The sequence below is a fragment of the Pan paniscus genome, chromosome 18, assembly GCF_029289425.2.
Source record: "Pan paniscus chromosome 18, NHGRI_mPanPan1-v2.0_pri, whole genome shotgun sequence".
Taxonomy (NCBI): Eukaryota; Metazoa; Chordata; class Mammalia; order Primates; family Hominidae; genus Pan; species Pan paniscus.
In genome coordinates this window covers 81,702,807-81,719,971 of record NC_073267.2, presented here as the reverse complement: position 1 = coordinate 81,719,971, position 17,165 = coordinate 81,702,807, and the positions used below count along the sequence as shown (strand labels likewise).

At 37.6% G+C, this 17,165-nt stretch overlaps 1 long non-coding RNA gene across 1 annotated transcript in view; it reads left to right on the top strand.

The window, feature by feature from the left end:
• The first annotated feature begins 15,418 nt into the window (after positions 1 to 15,418).
• LOC117976281 (uncharacterized) overlaps positions 15,419 to 17,165 on the top strand; it is a 103,498-nt gene continuing 101,751 nt past the window's right edge. The window contains exon 1 of the long non-coding RNA XR_004666910.3: positions 15,419 to 15,556. This is a non-coding gene — a long non-coding RNA (uncharacterized LOC117976281). The remainder of the gene's footprint in view (positions 15,557 to 17,165) is intronic.

The window sequence follows — 17,165 nt, the reverse complement described above, 5'->3', positions numbered from 1 at the left end:
GACTAAAGTTTTTAAAGTTGTCTTTTGGCTGGGCGCAGTGGCTCACATCTATAATCCCAACACTTTGGGAGGCCAGCACAGGTGGATCACTTGAGCTCAGGAGTTTGAGACTACCCTGGGGAACATGGCAAAACCTTGTCTCTACAAAACACACACAAAAAAATTAGTCGGTTGTGCTGGCGGATGCCTGTAGTCCCATCTACTCGGGAGGCTGAGGTGGGAGGATTGCTTGAACCCAGGAGGCAGAGGTTGCAGTAAGCCAAAATTGCACCACTGCACTACAGCCTGGGTGACAGAGCAAGGCTCCATCTCAAAAAAAAAAGTTGCTGTTTCCTTCTTGCATCATCTACATTTTCTCTGGAATCAATAATTCATTTTTCTATTTTCATTTTCATTTTACTGATCTTCCTCATATATCTGGTGATCTTTACGTGTATGTTCATGTTTATAAATGAAGGACTAAGTTGTTCATGACAGGTGATCATCATGGATTTCTTGTACCTCTGTTGTAGTCTTGTGTCGTTTCTCCAGCAGGATACCCCTCAGTGAACTGGCTTACTACCACCTTTGATTAAGTGGAAATGGCATGCTGACATACTTAAGGTCCATGACAAGCAGCCATAAAGGAGTCTTCGCCACAGCGCTGTAAGGCACTTGTATATGTGAGAAGCCCTTAGTATATTTGTAGAGGATCTCCTACTAGATTTAAAAAACAGTTATTGTAGTCTTAACACAGCTACAAACCTTGTACTGAGATGTCTGTATAGGAAGAAGGGGTTGCCTTTAGTCATCATGTCTTTTTAGTCTCTACCAATCAATGACAGTTTCTCAATCTCTCCTTGTTTTCTCATGACCTTGACACTCCTGAAGAATACTGATCAGTTAATTTGTAGAATGTCCCTCAATTTGGTTTTGTCTGAAATTCGCTCATGTTTAGACTGAGGTTATTCATTTTTGCCAAGGTGATTTTTGCCAAGGTGAAAGGTTAAAAGGCCTAACAGCTAATTTGTAGAATGTCCCTCAATTTGATTTTGTCTGAAATTCTCTCATGTTTGGACTGAAATTACTCATTTTTGCCAAGGTGATGTTAAGCCCAAGTTATGTACATAACATGATGTTAAGTACATAACATCAGGAGATACCTGATGTCAAGATACTGGTTAATATTAACTCTGAACATGTAATTAAGGTGGCATCTACCTGTTTTTCCACAGTAAAGTTATTATTTTTTCCTTTGTAATTAATACATATCATTCATGGATATATTTGAGATAAGATTTTTTAAAGGAAATAAATAAAAAATAATCTCTTTCTCATCATAAATAACAATTTTAGCACCCATAGATGATTATTGCCTGTAAAAATGATTTCTGTATTTACCAAATGGTGATTTTCTATTTCCATTATTTTTCTGCCGTTATTTATTAGAATTTACTATAAGGACAAGCTGTGTCCTTTTGCCTTAATTTATTTATTCAAATTTTTAAATCAGTATAGACTCAATGATATTTAATACTATAGGTTTTAATTCATTACTTGTATTATATAATCTACTCACATGGGGTTTTAAAAATTACTTTTTATGTTTGATTTTGAATATAATTGTGTATTACTCAGAAAATACAATTTGAGTGATATCAATTTTAGGACATTTATTGAAATTTCTTTGTGCAAAGTATGTGGTTAATTTTGTAAATATTCTTTGTATGCATGACATAATAAAATTCTTTGTTTGCTTTAGTCTTCATTGTGAAGTATAAAACACACAGAAGGTACACCAAATACAATTAAATACTTAGTGAATTATTATAAAGCAGACTCCTGTGTTACTACCACCTGGGTGAAAAAACAGAACCTAGTGACAGAAAAGCCTCCCAAATACCAGTGCCAACCTTCCTCCTGAAGAAAACCAATGACTTGATTTTTTTGTTTTGTTTTTAAGAGATGGTGTTTTGCTATGCTGCCCAGGATGGAGTCCAGCAGCAATTCACAGGTGCAATCATAGTGCACTATAGTCTCCAACTCCTGAGCTCAAACAATCTTGCCTCAGCTTTCTGAGTAGCTACGACTATAGGTACACACCGGCACACCCAGCTAATGCTTTGATTTTTAGGTTAACTAGTTCCCTGGTTCTTCTAATAAGTTTACCACCTAAGTATTCATTACTAAAAACTATAGAGGTGGCTGGGTGTGGTGGCTCACGCCTGTAACCCCAGCTCTTAGGGAGGCCGAAGTGGGTGGATTACCTGAGGTCAGGAGTTTGAGACCAGCCTGGCCAACATCATGAAACCCCGCCTCTACTAAAAATACAAAAATTAGCTGGGCGTGGTGGTGCACCCCTGTAGTCCCAGCTACTCAGGAGGCTGAGACAGGAGAATTGCTTGAACCCGGGAAGTGGAGGTCTTAGTGAGCCAAGATCGTGCCACTGCACTCCAGTCTGGGTGGCAGAGTGAGACTCCATCTCAAAAACCAAAACCAAAACCGAAACCAAAAACACTACAGAGATACAAGATGTATTATGAAAACATGATTAATCAATTAATACCAAAGTAAACTTCACAAGAAATACTACAAGTCAAAGAAAAAGATTTCATAATGATAAAAGGTTCAATTCACTAAGAATGCATTACATTCCTAAATGTGTTTGCATCTAATAATAGAACTTCAAAGTACATGAAACAAATATGACAAAAATGAAGACAAATAAAAAGTACCTGCTCATAACTGAAAATTTTAAGTCATTCCTCAGTAATTGATAGAATAGACAGCAAATCAGAAAAGATATAGACGTGAACAACCATCAACTAGAATCCTATGCCTAACAATCGCAAAATACATGCTTTTTTCAAATGTATATAGAAAAGATGGTATCTCATCGAGTTTTAATTTCTATTTTTATAATGAATGAGCATAAACATACCTTCATATGATTATTAACTACCTGGCTATTGTAGATGCTATTGTTGCTCTGCCCCAGATCTTGTTAACCAGGACATTGCAACTATACTTCAACTGCCGATAATAGCTTACATTTGCCTCTTATAAGATTGTCGTTGGCTGATGGGAGCACCACCTCAGCCTTCAGAAGCCACTTTGCTTGGAATGGCTAGGATATGCCACCCCACCAGAGGTAGCCCAGAGCCAATGAATGACTGATGTGGGGGTACAACAGGCTAGCTAGCTACCTTATGTCTGGTAAGGACAAGCTTTGGGACACAATGCATGCTCCAGAGCTCCCTACTGGATGAAGCTGAGGCTAGACATCTTCTGAAACCCTATCTTTGCTTAACTTCTTCCCTGTCCTATCCTGTTTCATTTCCTCCCTCACAAGAATCTCCTGAAAGAGACTGGTATCTTAATATATCACTCATACAAAAATTGCTGTTTAGGGCTCTGCCTTTTGACAATCCTAACTAGGATAGTTGCTACCAGTAGTGATCACTGGAAAAATAGTATGGAAAAGGTTGTGGAGTCCCTGGCAGGTTGTTGCAGTGTAAATTATAAGACTTTCACCTACAGTAAATGGGGATGTGATACAATGCAGAAAGATGGTATTAGCCTGTGTAAGAGAGTAGGTATTAGGACGGTGAAGCTGGGTAATTATTGCTGAGCACCAATGATTTAATGAAGAAAGAGAATGACAAGTTAGGTCAATTAAACACCAACTTATAGTAAAGAATAAAAATTAAAAGGCAAACACGGTTTAAGAATAGAAATGTGAGTTAATGGTAAGAGGTGGCAGGATTTAAGAGAAGGCTACTTTCTCATCCCAGCCAAGTTTTCTATGCCAAAGTTAAGTTCCTGATAGAAAATATTACTTTGAATCTTGTGGGCCTGTGGAAGGAACCCTTTCTTCCTCATTAGCATATAGGAGCTCCATCTTCCCTATGACCATGCAGAGACTTCAAAGTACCCTACAGAATAATGCTTTCCTTTCTTAGAGCCTAACCTCAAAACCTTGGCCATTAGAGGAATAACTTGTGTCAAATCTCGACATAGCCCCATGGGAAAATCTTGGATCTGCTAAGGGAGAAAGGACATTTAATGTCAATAGAGCGGCAGCACCTGGCTAATAAGTACTGCAGAAACTGGTGGAGTATGCCTGGGAGTAAATCCTAAGGGTGCTGGACCAGGGGAAGTATAATGTAATGCAGCTTAATGAAGAAACTTTTCCATAACTCTTACTTAACACTCTGACAGAGGCCCTCGGAATCAGGTTTTTACTTTTATTTATTTATTTTAGACAGAGTCTTGCTCTGTCGCCAGGCTGGAGTCCAGTGGCGTGATCTTGGCTCACTGCAAACTCTGCTTCATGGGTTCAAGCCATTCTCCTGCCTCAGCCTCCTGAGTAGCTAGCACTACAGGTGTGCATCACCACGCCCAGCTAATTTTTGTATTTTTAGTAAAGACGGGGTTTCACCATGTTGGCCAGGATGGTCTCGATCTCTTGATCTCGTGATCCACTTGCCTCAGCCTCCCAAAGTGCTGGGACTACAGGCGTGAGCCATTGAGCCCAGCAGGAATCAGTTTTTAATACACTGATGCGGTGGTTCTTGTGTACTTCAAACAAGTGAAAGCTCCCATTAAATAGATATGTTAACTGATGTTGTAAACTCTTCAGAGCATAATAAAAGCCTCAGAAAAGTGGGTATGCAGAAGTGGACATGTTATATGAAGCTAAAAACCAGCTTATGATGTTCCCTGGAAGGATCTGCAAGTTGCTTCATTTACCAGCATCAATGAAGAGCTTAGTAATGACTGTTCTGTAGATGGGGACTTTGAAGGTGATGGTGTTACAGGACTGGAATCTCTTCTACCAATGTGGATGATATGATCCAGGAATAGCAGAGATTGGGTGCCAGCACTTAATTATCAGGTGCTTGATGGAAATGTATACTACAAACATAATTATATAATATTTTACATATACATAAAACTTATATTCAAAAGAGACTGAGATTAGATGAGCAGGAAGATGACGTCAGCCACTATGAAAAGTCATAACCCTGTGCTCAGTTTCCACATCTAACTTAGTTCTGACTCAGAATTCATCAACTAAAAGAGAAACTAGGGTCCACTTGTTGCCACAAGACAGCAAATCAATATATTAGTGGCTAATTTCATCTTTCTGGGATCTGGTTCTGCGAGGTCTGAATAATACTGTCATATTAATATACTGACTCCAGCTTTCATTTCATTAGTGTTAATATGGTAATATCTATCCCCCCCGCTTTGATTTTTAAACTATTTATATTTTAGGTGGTTTGGTGGTAGGCAGCCTATATATCAGTCCTGCTATTTTTTAATGCAATCTGAGAATATCTGTCACTAAATAAGGGAATTTAGGCCATTTACATTTAACGTGATTATTGAAGATTAAGTTTAAATCTATTATTTTGCTATTCGTTTTGGATTAATTGAACATTTTTGGTAATTTCATTTTCTCTTCTTTGTTAGCTTATTAACCATAACTGCCATTTAACTTAGTTTTTAAAAAATCAGACTTTAATTTTTAGTCTACCTTCAAGTGATATTATTGACATTATGCCACTCCATGTATAGTATAAGACCTTATAATAGAATCTTCCATTTGTTTTCTTTAATACCTTTTATGCTATTGTTGTCATGAGTTTTACTTTTACATGTTATAAAACTAATACATTATTATTATTTTGAGACAGAGTCTTGCTCTGTCACCCAGGCTGGAGTGCAGTGGCGTGATCTCGGCTCACTGCAAGCTCCACGTCCCAGGTTCACGCCATCCTCCTGCCTCAGCCTGTAGCCATTCTCCTGCCCAGCCTGTAGTTGGGACTACAAGCGCCCGCCACCATGCCCAGCTAATTTTTTATATTTTTAGTAGAGACTGGGTTTCACCGTGTTAGCCAGGATGGTCTCGATCTCCTGACCTCGTGATCCGCCCGCCTCGGGCTCCCAAAGTGCTGGGATTACAGGTGTGAGCCACTGTGCCTGGCCCATTATTATTATTTTTGCTTTAAGCTATAAATTATTTTTAAATGTTTGTAATAATAAAAAAAGTTTTCTAAATTCACCAACATAATTACCATTTCCAAGGCCTTTTATTGATGTGGTATAATTTCTCTTTTGCCTGCAGGGCTTCTTCAATATTTCTTGTAGAGCAGGTCTGCTAATGATGCACTCTTTCAGCTTTTGTACATCTGAAAAAGTTTGTTTCACTTTTTTTTTTTTTTTTTTCCAGATAAGAGTCTCACTCTATTGCTCAGGCTGGGGTGCAGTGGCATGATCTTGGCTCACTGCAAATTCCGCCTCTCAGGTTCAAGTCATTCTCCTGCCTCAGCCTCCTGAGTAGCTGGGATTACAGGCACGTAGCACATTCTTGCCTAATTTTTTTTTTTTTTTTTTAGTAGAGACGGGGTTTCACCATGTTGGTCAGGCTGGTCTCCAACTCCTGACCTCGTGATCCACCCGCCTCGGCCTCCCAAAGTGCTGGGATTACAGGCGTGAGCCACCGCACCTGGCCTCACCTTTGCTTTTAAAAGATATTTTTGCTGTGTATAAAATTTTAATTGAACTTTTTTCTTTTGATACTTTATAGGTGTTTCTCCATTGTCTTCTAGCTTACATTGATTCCAATGTTTTCTGGGTGTTATGGTGGATCATTTCTATGTCTTCACTAATCTCTTCTGAAATATCCAATCTCCTGTCAATCCCCTCTAGTGGTATTCTTAATCTCAGACATGGTAGCTTTTTACTCTCTACAAGTTAAATTACAATCTTTATCTTTCATGTCTCTACTTAACATGTTTCTGCTTTACTCAGTTATGACAGCTGTTTAAATGTCCTCATCCACTAATTCTATCTTCTGTGTCATTTTTAGTCTTGCTTAATTTTCCTCCTTGTTATTGGTAGAAAATATTTTATCTCAGTATGTAGCTTATTTTTTCATTTACTTTTTGCCATTCAAGTAGTAGAAGTTTTCAATTTTGCTGAAGTCCAACTTATCTAATTCATTCGTGGTATAAGTTCTTTCCCTGCCATCTACAGGGAAATCTTTTGCCTAGCCCAACGTCACAAAACTTATGTTTTCTTGAAGAACTATTTTAGTGTTACGTTTTTATTTTATTCTAATACCCCTTTAAGATTAGTATTTGTATAAATAATAAGGAGTGGGTCAAGTCTCTCATTCACATGGTTCCAGCACTGTGTATTAAAATGACTATTCTCTCTACATCAGATTGCCTTTGAATCTCTGCCAAAAAATTGCGTGTCAGTTTCTGGGCTCTCTAATCTTTTCCATAGATCTTTACCTCTATCATTACGTAATTATCACACTGTTTGATTACTGTGGCTTTAAGCAACATTACAAAGCTAATGTGAGTCCTCTAATGTTCTTTTTACAAAATTATCTTAGCTATTCTATTGCTTTTCTTTATACATTTTAGATCAGCTTGTCAATTTCTAGAAAAAGATTGTTGGGTTTTTGATGAAGATTGAATTAAATTTCACTATATGTCAATTTAAAGAGAAATTACATTAATAATATTGAGTCTTCCAATCCATGAGCATGGTATTTCTAATTTGTTTCTTCAGTGTATTATAGTTTTCAGTATGTAAACCTTGAACTTATTTTCTTAGGCTTATCCCTAAAATTTCATGCTTTTTAATATTATTACGATGTACTTCTTTTAAAAATTTCTAACTATTTATTGCTAGTGCATTTTTGAATTTTGATTTTGTATCCCATGACATTGCAAAACACATCTATTAGTTCTAGAAACTTTCTCATAAATTTGGAATTTTGATGCAGACAATGATACCATCTGAAAATAAAGATAATTTTATCTATTCCTTTCTAATCTGTAATCCTCTTGTATAGATACCTTTAATTAGGCAAAGGAAGTTACCTATTATTCCTTGTTAGCAAAGATATTTTATCAGGAATGGATGTTAATTTCTATCATTTTTACCCTGCATCCATTGAAATGATTATTAAAATAATAACCTGGTGATATGATGAATCTCATTGATTTTAGTATATTGAACCAACCTTGCATTCTTGGAATAAACTTGGCTTGGTTGTTATTTCTCATTCTTTTGACATATTAGCAAATTTGATTCAATTTGCTAATATTTTGTGCTTTTTGTGTCTGTGTTTATGAGAGTTATTGGTTTGTAATTTTCTATTCTTATACTGTCTTTGTTTTTTGGCATCGGGTAATGCTGACCTCATCAAATGAGTTGGGGGAGTGTTCTTCCCTTTTCTATTTCCTGAGATTGTTTAGAATTGGTATGATTTCTTCCTTAAAGGTTGGTAGAATTTGTCAGTGAAGCCACTGGGCATGGTATTTTCTTTACAGGAAAGTTTTTAAACCACAAAGTCAATTTATTTAAAGATATAAAACTATTCAGGTTTAGTTTACTTGAATGAGTTTTGGTAGTTTGTGTCTTTTGAGGGATTTGTCTATTTCATCTAGGTTATCAAATGTATTAATGAAGTTGTTATTTATTTTTATTATCCACTTAATATATGTCAGCCTTAGTGATTGATATCCAAACTCTTTCATTCTTAAGTCTTAGTAATTTGTGTCTTCTCACTTTTTTTTCATTCAGTCTGGCTAGATGTTTACTGATTTTTATAATCTTTGCAAAGAACCAGCTTTTGAGTATTCTGACTTTACTATTTTTCTATTTTCAACTTCATTGGTTTACGTTCTTATTCTTTCCTTCTTCTTGCTTTGAGTTTAATTTGTTTTCTTAAGACACATATTATTGACGCAAAACTTTCTAGGTTTCTAAAACAAGACACTAAAACTTATTTTCCTAGATGCACGTCTTTAGCTGCATCTCAGAAATTTTATTCTCACTTGCATTTAACTAAAAACATTTAAAAAAAATTTCCCTGTGACTAACTCTTTGACCCATGTCATTTAGAAATGTGTTTAATTTACAAAAATTTGGTATTTTTCTATATATCATTCTGTTATTGATTTCTAGTTTAATTTGTTTGTGGTCAAGAGATGTTATTTTGACTTGAATACATTTAAATTTATTGATTTTTTAAAAATGGAACACAATGTGGTCTATTTTAGCAAATGTTTTGTGTGCACTTAAAAATCATTTGTATTCTGCTCTCGTCAGATGGGTCATTTTTCCTGTTTTCTTAAATGGCTATTATTTGAAAATGAAACTTTGCAAAAAGAAGGAACGTCACATAAGGTTGGATTCGGAAATCTGAAGTAGTTATCCATATAAACTTAATGAAGTACCTGTACACATAAATTAATAATAACATAAGAGACTAGGCACCATCAAACGAAAGCAGATAATGAATAAGTTACCTCTTCACATGCTTACCTCTCAATCTGTTCCCAATTGAGCCAATAACCCATTCTCTATACTGTAGTCACACTGGGCTTATTTTAGTTCTTCAAAGTAGACATGTTCTTTTTCTGCATCAGGATTTACTGAATAAAATCGCTATCTGAAAAATACTCCCTCTTTTTGTTAAGTTCTCTTCAACTTTCAGACTTGACCTTGAATTCACTTTCTTTAGAAAGTCTTTTTGACGTTCCCTCCAAGGATTATGTCCTCTTTGTTAAGGATCAGTGGTTTGCACTTTCCTGATGGTCTGTACCTCTCTTTCACAGAACTTATGATTATAATGAAAAGTATAAGGACAGATTAGACCACATTATCAAAGATGTTATGACTTCTCAAAAGGTTCAGAATCCCCTATTCAAAAAAGTCAGCACAATGAGACACGTAGGGGCCAATTAAACTCACTTAACTAGAATCTGATTTTTACTGGATATAATTTCTCCTGTGAAGACTATTCTGAAAGTAGAATTATAACTTCAGAAGAATATTGATTGTATGAGTATTCCATATCAATATTTAATACATCCATGAGACTATTATTTATAAAATGTTACAGGGCAAACATAAAACCAACCGAAATGAGAAATCCCATTCTTCTGCCTTCTATAGGTCCAGGCAAATATTAATAGATAAGGTGTCTGCTTCTCTAAGACATTCCTTGCTTAAAAAAAGAAAACCCTCATACAAAGAGCAAGTTTGGCTCAAATAACTTTTCTTTTCCAAATTAAATCCAAAATTTAAGGCTTTAGAGTCCAAGTTTCTGGCAAATTTTAGGAAAAAAAATCAATGGGTGAAGGAAGTGAGAGGAAAATCTTTGCCTTTCATGTACATTTGAAATCTTCATTTCTTTTAAATAGCACTTGATGATATTATGAGGGAACACTTACAGAAAAATATATAGCGCTTTCCTGGCAATGGAATCGGAAGAGCTGCCTTCCTCATGCCTCTCAGGCTCACTTTGTAAATTATGTGAAACACTTTTAGACAGACACTGGCACTCATAAATTATACAGTTCATTTGCATATTCTAGTCATGAGACGTTATGCAAAGTGACATGATTTGCATAATGGATTCCTCTTGTCGCTTCACTTGCTGCGTGCTTTTAAAAAACAAAATGAAATAAAATGAAAGCATGACAAGGTGAAAGCATCAAGTCCCCAGCCTTGCCTGTCTTCTTTCCAACTACAGTATCAGTCGCTTTCATTTTCTAGAGGATTGGGGGGAAAGGGACAAAAAGCCAAGATATACAGACATATAAACAAAGAGCTTTCATACGAATTTTGTTGTTAATTACAATGTACCCACTTTCTCATTGAAATCCTTCACCATAAATAACCCTTTTGAGCCAAGAGACATCAAAACAAAACAAAACACTGAAACAGAAAAACTTTACGGAACTTTTTCTTAAAAAAAACACACCAAACTTCTATGTCTGTAATTTTTAGGGAAGGGGTAAGCCTTTCTTTTTGTAACTAAAAAAAAAAAAAAAAAAAAAAAAAATTAAGGTACCAGCTATTTATCATTGGGAAAAAAAAGCATATCATGGATGAAAGAGAGGTTTGGTGGAAAGATTTTATCCCTTTCTAGGTGAACTTCTGAATGGTTTTCCTGTTTTGAAAGAGGAACGGAGAAGAAGAAAAACAGGGTGGTGTTTTGATTATTTAACAAAATATATAATGGCTACATATATTGTAAAGGATGAGGCAATGCCACGTCGACTTCTATCGGCTCTACTCCAATAAGCAGGCAACGCTCCCTCAGCAGTTGCTAGCTTTGCTGCGGGCTTTCCCTGTTCCCCTGCACCAGTGCGAAAAGCAGAGTGTGCCAAGCGGCTGGCGTCTGTACCCTGTGGGAAAAGTTAACTGTAATTCTTCGGCTTTTAAAATCAATTAACCCGAGTGTTAATTAACGTCAAGTCGACGGGAGGAGGAGAAGAAGAAGGGGAGGGAGGGAGAAAAGAAAAAAGCTGCAAGGGCGGATGGCAGAAGAGTTGGCACGGTGCCATCCATTCAGGGGCAACGCCACAGTTTCGTGTGATAGCAGCAGCGGGTATATGATACGGGACCCTGTATGCGGGCCAGACAGTGCGGTAAAGCCAAGGGAGATTATCCAGACCCCCAGGAGCGAACAGCAAGCAGCAACCGAAGGCGCAAGTGCCAGGATTACAGCCTAGGCTGCTCCAACTATGAGCCCTTCCTCGGACCCTGGGATTCGGCTACTTGGGGTTTGGGGGTCTTCCACACCACAGAGGCACAAAGCTGACTTTAATCACTTTTTTTCCTTTAAACTTGATTCTGCCGCAGTGGAGCCAGCACAGCGGATGTTTTCACACCCAGCAAGACAAAGGCCGTCGTCTCCGCCATGACACTGTTCCGTTCCAAGCAGAGGCCGGGATTCTGGACTCCTCGAAAAATCAAAAAGAAACAAGGAAAACAAACAACAAATACAGCAACAAACAGAAAAAACTGAAAACCACCAAAATCGTTTGCCCGTTTGCCCGTGCCAGGGGTGATCTGGGCATCTGTTGCAGCAGAAGGCGCTTGTGTGGGGCTAATTTTTCTTTTGGTGGGGGGGGGGGGGCAAGCTGTTGGCTTGTTTGCTATTTCAACTTCGTTTATAATTAACTTAAAAAAACCCCCACCATTCAGCCTAGTCAACAACAAACAAAGAAAAAGCAGACATCGGAAGAGAAATGCCACAGGAAGCGGCATGAATACATGCCACAGCCGGTGCCACTTGCCACTCGGAAAACCTCAGGGAAAGATGCCAATTCTACAGCTGCGAGGAAGGCAGAGAAAGGAGGATAAAGGTCTACAACTAGAAATCATAAGGAAAGAATACTGCTTGTATAATCCTGGATTGCAATTGCACACAGCCTCTGCTGGGAGAAGAGAGGGAATATTTAAATGGAGATATAGATGGGTATATATTAAAAGATAGGCACCTATCGATTGCGTATAAACACATGTGTAAGGTTGTATGTGTATATAAATATGCATATTTTCAGACAAACGTTTAGATATGTATATATTTTGTGCTACAGGTATGGGTATGTATATAGGTGTATATGTTTATGCATATACACACATATGTAGGATGTATGCATGTGTGAGAAAAAGGAAGGAGAGAGAGGAGAGAGAAGGAAATATGTGTATGTGCATGTATGTGTATGCATACATCCCACTTTTTGACCCAGGTATACACAGAAGACAAAATAAAAATCATACTCCAGCAGCAAGCAGGCAGCCAGAGATTTATCTACATTCACTGCTATCACCAGGGAGATGAATGGGGCCGATCTGAAGCCCTTTTACAAGATCCACTATGGGAGTGAAGGAGGAGGAGGGATGCCACACAGACATGCACAAACTTGAAGGCAGAGGGATTTGGAAGGGGCTACTGAGGAAACACTGGTGGCATAACGCAGGGGAGAAGAAGGGGAAAGAGGCTTGTCTCTCTCTCTGTTTTAGGTGGTTGTTTTTAAAAAATCTGCAAAAGGGTTTCAGGGAACGGCTGGTACTTACGTTGTCTGCGTTGCTGTGGATCCTGAAAGGTGTTCTGTTGGCACCGGGCGCTGAGCCAGGGGCAGGCGCTGGAAACAAAAGGGAGAGACAAAAAAATAAAGTGATTCAATGGGAATATTAATTGCTGCTCTTGTGGATTTTACAAAACACATAAACTGTTTTCTTTTTCTTTCTTAAAAAAAAATGTGGATTGGCGCCTGTCCCTTTTGCATGGAATATACAAGTAGTATGGGATTTACAGCCCAGTTACGGGACTCAGGATTAGCTGCGCTGGCATCTTTTGGGCATATTCTTCCTTTTAATGAATGAGCTTTCGCTGTTAATGAGGAATAATCGTTTGGCTAATGAGCTTTGAAACATTAAGAGAAAAGAGGTTTTTTCCGTTAATCGCTCTGGTGCGACTGCATGGATGGATTACAAAAGACAGCAATAGGAACGCAGTACAAAGGGGGGGACCTCTCCTGCAGTGGGAGAAGCACCGAGATGGGTGATGTGTCCCTGCATCTTTCCTTCCTTCTCTCTTTCGCTCTCTCTGCCAACTGCTATGGGTTTCCATAACTCTGCAATCAAAGTGGATGGTCGGGAAGGATTATTACACAGAGTGAAGCCTCCGCTGTTAATGTCTCCAGTGTTTAATCATCATACAGTAGAATGGTTTTATGCATATTTCATTTGCATATCATTAAACTGTGTTAGCGAGGGGCATTCAGAACCAGGAGAAGTACAAAGTTGGGGAGAGAGGGAAGAAAAAATGGTCCCTATGATGCTTATCTTCAAACGGGGACTTGTTCCATGATCTGTCTTCTACTTTTGCTAAAATCATTATGACTTGGAAACCTTTGAAGTTGGATACAACCTTGGATTCTTCTAATTCCTGCAGAGCAGTGTATTTTAAAAAACAGCAGAAATGTTCCTGCACTAGACAATTAAAGGAATATAAACTCCAGTGGGCTGAAACTAGTAGCTCTTTGGGGAATGCAGTAGCAGAGGCTTCTACAAATACCAACACTTAAAATATATAATAAACAACATCATATTAGAAACAAAGAAAACGAAGACAAGAAATATTAACACGTGGATTATATTTGTTTCTTTTGGGGGGTAATGAACTAAAGAGAATGAAGAAGCCATCGGTAATTTATCCCTTCATTAATGAACAGTCACCTTTTTGTATGTGTTTGTTTTTGTCCTTTCTTTTTGAAGAGGGATGTTGTTACTTTTGAAGCAATTAGTCAATTATTTTGTAGCTCTGATCTTTTTCCCCTGCACCCGACAGGACAGAAAGGTGGTGGTTAGGGAATATGTGAGTACTTGGGGAGGGGGGGACTTGGTGGGGAGAGAAAGAATACAGTGAGTTCTTTGTAGATCTTATACATGCACAACATATTAATTGGGGGCTTTTAAAGCTCCCTCAATGGGCTATTTCATTCCTGGTAAAACAGCAGCTGGTTAGCCACTACTGGTGACTCTTCAAATATTACTTCATTTTTATTCTGTCGCCGTTGTTGTTGTCTTGTTTTGTTTTTCCTCAGTTAAGAATGAAAATGTAGTATCACCCCCTCTTTACTGAGTCTCTTCTCCATCTTCTTCACTCCAATTTCCAAACTGTAAAACAATGTTGGCTTAATACTGAGTCCTGGTGCACAGTCTAACTGGCACAACTTGATTTGGAAATGAGATGCTGCTTTATATTTAAATTACCCCGGCTCCCCCCTTATCCTCCAAAGCTTTGTCTCTGTTATGAATATGCAGATGAGGCATGATGTGATTACACTGTACAATTACTCCTATCCATGGTGGTGTCAGGGGCTGCTAGGGAGACAGAGAGTCAGACAGCCTCCAAGCCAATACAGAGTTTTGTTTTCGGTATTTTTCCTATCTCTTTGGCACTGCGGCACATGCAGATGTCGCTGTTGTTCTTTATAAAGCCCTAATGATATGCAAAAGCATAACGATTTGGTTTGGACGCAAAGCATCAACGAAATATTATGGATGTCTTCGAGAAAGGGGGAGAGAAAATCCTGACTGAAGGAATGTCCACATAAATTATTTTTATTTAAATGAATTCAAAGGATGGGATGAGGGCAAGTCAGACGGAGTCGCATGGAAAACATGAATAATATTAATATGCATAAAGAATTCTCACCGACGAGGAGAAGCTCCTCACTACAGCTCTTGGGACAAACAGGTTCATTAAGAAACAGCTCAGAGCGACTACAGCATTTTCCTATTTCAATTTTTTCCCTTATTTTAAATGAAGAGTCAGACAGATGTGTTTTCTTTGCATGGCAGCATTGAGATGGATCCAGTCTGTGAAATTTGCTGCCCAAATAGCATTTCTAATGGAAACTGGAACTAAACAAGGGCACGGATATGGGAGGGAGGGGAGAAGAGAGAATACACGAAGAAGAGTATATTCAGAGCCACTGCGTGGCATTTTGAGTACAGGAGGTTTTCAGAAACCATCTTTGCTTCATTAGTCACCCCTGTGGGCTCCTGATGTAGGGAGCTATCAGGGTGTACCAAGATGAGCACTGAGACAGGCCTTTCTAGGTCTGAGGCTGAGGAAAGCAGCGGCAACTTGGTGCCTGTCCCCCAGAGCTGTCTACAGTTCAGAAGCCAAAAGCACAGCTACTTCTAATTTGGGGATGCAGTAGAGTGCCTACTGATCCAGGTATTTGTGAAAGATGGAATTCTTGGTGCTATCGTAGTATACATTGCTAAAGAGCAGATGAAATCGGCTGCTTAAGGAGGCCTGATAATATTTATGTTGGTTAATTCTCATGATAATGATAACTGCACTTGTCTAGTATTTTCAGAATGTTAAAATTACCAGTGTGGCTTAATGCATGTTTACAATGAATAGAGAGGGACAAAGAGTGAATGAGCCTATTGGGTGGATTCAAAACTGATAAAATATTTGGACTATTACTCATGGTCTCCAAGGATTAACAAAGAAAGTCAAAGAAGCAGTAGTCGGAAAAAAAGAGATTTTGTTACTTCCCTTGGGCAGGTGGACAGAGTTCAAATTACTTTCATAATTCAGCTAAAAGAATTTTATACTTCAGTTGAAATTACATGAAGACATTTTTGATCTGATATACATATCTGCATAAATTTCTATTATGACATCATAACATTGACCTGGAACTGGTCTGATTATAAGCATGTTCTAAATACTGTTGCTCTTCACCTATAATCTCTAAAACTTCCATTTATAAGTTTCTTTTAAGACTCCCCCTCCAGTAATTTCCAACTGTTACACGATTCTCAACTGTTGGTACAGTGTACAAAACTACAGAGTACAGTGAATTGATGATTATTTGGAGAATGGCTATTTAATCTGAATTATTCATATTTAACCTCTTATACTTTCCATCTCTGTTGCCAGAATTACCGATATAGAATTTTGAAAGAATACATGTAAAGAATTAAGCACAGTATCTGCACATAACAAGCTCTAAATAAGTGTTAGATTTTATTACTGCTATCATTACTATTATTACTTCAGTGTGTTGGTTACCATTTGAGAGAAATAAGGAAAAGAAAATAAAATTCAGTTTAAAATTCAACCTTTACTTTCACTATTAAATAGCAATGCAAGTAAAAGGCTGAGTGGAAAAGCATTAAATAGATATTCATGGTGAATAGACAGTGAATGATCTGTAATCAGAAGTCAAACTACAGCTTATGTCAATGCACACTAGACCCATGAAAGGGTTCCATTAAAAATGTATGTATAATTCTGAAATTTTCATGTTGCATGACATGAATAGTCTGATAAGAGAGTTCTATCGTGGTTGGTATGGAGGGTTTTGGGAACTGAAAGGTGCTCATTATTTAACTACAATGATGAAGCAATGCCAACTTTCAGTCTTTTTTTACAAAAATGTTATATTTTTGAATAAGTAATACATTACAATGAAGTATCAATAATTTAAATAATGTAGAAAGGAAAAGGTCTCTGTCTTTTCCCTCTTCTACCCATGAGTTCCTCACCCAACCCCCAAATAAGTAATCACTGTTACTGTTTTCTTGTTCATTCTACCAGCTATTAATATATTAAGAAGATATTAATATAGTCTCTCTCCTATATCTTACACAAATGATACTTTTTACCAATATTCCTTAGAATTTTCTGTCAACACAATAAGTTCATTTGTGACTAGACAGCTTCATTTCCAGTAATCATGCCAATTATTCCTTTTTCCTTATTTCATTGGTGAGGACATCTAGTACGATGTTGAATAGAAGTAGTGATAGGTGAGTGTAAACATCCTTAC